The sequence below is a fragment of the Eschrichtius robustus genome, chromosome 2 (assembly GCF_028021215.1).
Source record: "Eschrichtius robustus isolate mEscRob2 chromosome 2, mEscRob2.pri, whole genome shotgun sequence".
Classification (NCBI taxonomy): Eukaryota; Metazoa; Chordata; class Mammalia; order Artiodactyla; family Eschrichtiidae; genus Eschrichtius; species Eschrichtius robustus.
The window spans coordinates 1,261,776-1,264,816 of record NC_090825.1 but is presented as its reverse complement, the minus strand read 5'-3'; the positions used below and the strand labels follow the sequence as shown (position 1 = coordinate 1,264,816).

Below are 3,041 nucleotides of genomic sequence, written 5' to 3'. Positions count from 1 at the left end.
ATGTGATGTTTAGTAGGGAGGAGTCTGAGTTCTCACAAAGCACAAACCTGCCTAAGGAAAGGATGAGAGCTAAAAGGGAAAATCTGAGTCATGCATCTAGGCTTTAAAATATGTCATGTGATCTCACCTGAATCAAAACCATCCTGGGGTTGATGTGCTTCCATGGTGTCAAAGAGAAAAATCCAGCCAGAAAGGGCTTCAGAAGAGAATCAACCCTCAGAGAGGCACTTCTGGGAGAGTTGTCAGGGAGCTGTTCTAGCTCCTTTGTCGTAAGAAAAACTGAGGAAAGTATGGATGCTATAAGGAAACTGCAACCAAGGAATTTCCTGCTCAGAGACCACATGTGAATGAAACTAGGAGATATTCTAGTGGGTAGACACGAATGCCGAGAATGCCAGTCAATGGAGATGGATGTTATTTGAACCAGGTGATGGGTGGACCAATCACAAACCACTGAGCTCATCGTTGGCATAAATTAAAACCTGAGTTTCCAATGAAAATATGTGTGCCTTTGCCTTCTCTCTCCCTCTCCCAAATGGCGGTCTCAGCAAAAAAGAAGAATAAGAAGGGGAAGAGTGTCTCCCTGACAGACTTTCTGGCTGAGGATGGAGGGAATGGTGGAGGAAGTACCTATGTCCCCAAACCAGACAGCTGAGCTGATGAAACAGACGACCTAGAAGGACATGTTTTAACCACTGGCATAGCAATGATGGTGACGTGTGTAGGGCACCTCCAGCTGACCGTTCCATCCTGCCCACTGCTCCACGGGCTGCTCGGGAACCCAATATCGACTGGAGCCGTCTTCCCAAATTGCCACCCTACACTGCTTTTCTAGGGAACCTGCCCTATGATGTGACAGAAGACTCCATTAAGGAATTCTTTAGAGGATTAAACATCAGTGCAGTGTGTTTACTGGGTGAACCCAGCAATCCTGAGAGGTTGAAAAGTTTTGGTTATGCTGAATTTGAGGACCTGGATTCCTTACTCAGTGCCCTGAGCCTCAGTGAAGAGTTTCTAGGTAACAGGAGAATTCGAGTGGACGTTGCTGATCAAGCACAGGGTAAAGACAGGGATGATCGTTCTTTCGGCCGAGATAGAAATCAGGATTCTGAAAAAACAGATACAGATTGGAGGCCCGTCGTGCTGCAGCTTTGATGGCTACCCACCTAGAAGAGGTGATGAAGGCTTAGAGACAAGTATCGAGACCGTTATGATTCAGACCGATATCGTGATGGGTATCGGGACAGTTACTGTGATGGCCCACGCCAGGACATGGATCGATATGGAGCCAAGATTGCTATGATCACTGAGGCAGCAGAGATTACAATAGAGGCTGCGATGCCAGGATGGGCAGTGGCAGAAGAGCGTTTGGTAGTGAGTACCATAGGGTGACGTCTACAGAGGAGGTGAAGGCCGCTATAAAGACAGATATGACAGACAAGATGACCAGTCATGGAGCTCCAGAGATGCATACTCTTGGGATGACTGTAGGCATGATGACAGAGGTCCCCGCAAAGACCCAAACTGAACCTAAAGCCTCGGGGTACTCCTAAGGAAGATGATTCCTCTGCTAGCATGTCCCAGTCTAGTCGAGCAGCCTCTCTCTTTGGAGGAGGAGAGCCTGTTGGCACAACTGCTAGAGAACAAGTAGAAGAGCCACTACAGAAGGAACAGGAGAAACTGCAACGTCAGCTGGATGAGCCAAAGCTAGAACAACGGCCTCTGGAGAGACACCCAAGCTGGCGAAGTGAAGAAACTCAGGAACGGGAATGGTCGAGGACAGGAAGTGAATCATCATGGACTGGGACCTCAGCCACATCTGGCAGACATGCACGAAGGAGAAAGAGTGAGAAGTCTCTAGAAAATGAAACACCCAATAAAGAGGAAAACTGTCAGTCTCTAACTTCTAAGTCTCCCAAACCTGAACTGCCTCTAAAGGTAACGCCAGCCCCTCCACCAAAGGAGAATGCTTGGGTGAAGCAAAGTTCTAACCCTCCTGCTCAATCTCAGAGCTCAGACACAGAGCAGCAGTCCCCTACAAGTGGCGGAGGGAAAGTAGTTACAGCTCAACCATCTGAGGAAGGACCAGCAAGGAAAGATGAAAATAGAGTAGATGGGGTGAGTGTCCCAAAAGGCCAAAGTGGGAACTCCAGCCGTGGTCCAGGAAATGGAGGGAACAAAGACCACTGGAAGAGGTCAGATAGGAAAGATGGCAAAAAGGATCAAGATGCCAGATCTGCACCTGAGCCAAAGAAAACTGAAGAAAATCCAGCCTCTAAGTTCAGTTCTGCAAGGAAGTATGCTGCTCTCACCACTGATGGTGGAGATGAAAATGAGGGAGAAGATTATACCAAATAGACCTCTGCATTCTGTGCTTTCTCCTAGTCTCTCTCCCCCCTGGAACATTCGAGAGCAAATCAAAACTCTATCCAGACAAGAAAAAATAAAACTCACCATCTCTGGAAAAAAAAAAATTTGTAAAAAGCACATACTCTTCCCATTCTCAAAGAAGTGTCTTCACTTTGTTTCTTAGAGACCTCCAACCCCATGTAAACTGTCTAGTTGTAAAGTGTGCTCGACACCTAACCACACACTCCAGAGTTGCTGGGACACTCACGATGTTCTCTTCACAATTTCTCTACAGTCCTAGGATTGTTGATTATAATACTGACTGTATATTTACCTAAGAAGCTTTCTAAAAATCCAGTATGAACAAATTCACAAGTCAAAAAACGTATTGTCAAATTATGCATCCTGCTTTTGAATTCAGGAGTGATGGTCACCAGCTCCGGCGGATGAAAGATGGGGTCACCTTCTTTGACATGCCTTCCACGGAGAAATGGGGTCTATGTCCCCTCCCCTTGGACCTGGGCCAGCTCTGTGACTGCTGACTAATAGAACACAGAGAAATGATGTGACTTTCCAAATCCAGGTCTTAAAAGAATGGCAACTTCCTCTTCTGGTCTCTTGGAAAACTCACTCTTGGAGCCCAAGGTAACTGTGGAAGAAGTGTGACTCCCTTGCTGGAAAGATCATCTAGA

The 3,041-nt window shown here is 46.8% G+C and overlaps 1 pseudogene; it reads left to right on the top strand.

The window, feature by feature from the left end:
• The first annotated feature begins 535 nt into the window (after nt 1-535).
• Nucleotides 536-2,358, top strand: LOC137755608 (eukaryotic translation initiation factor 4B pseudogene; annotated as a pseudogene).
• The last annotated feature ends 683 nt before the right edge of the window (nt 2,359-3,041 follow it).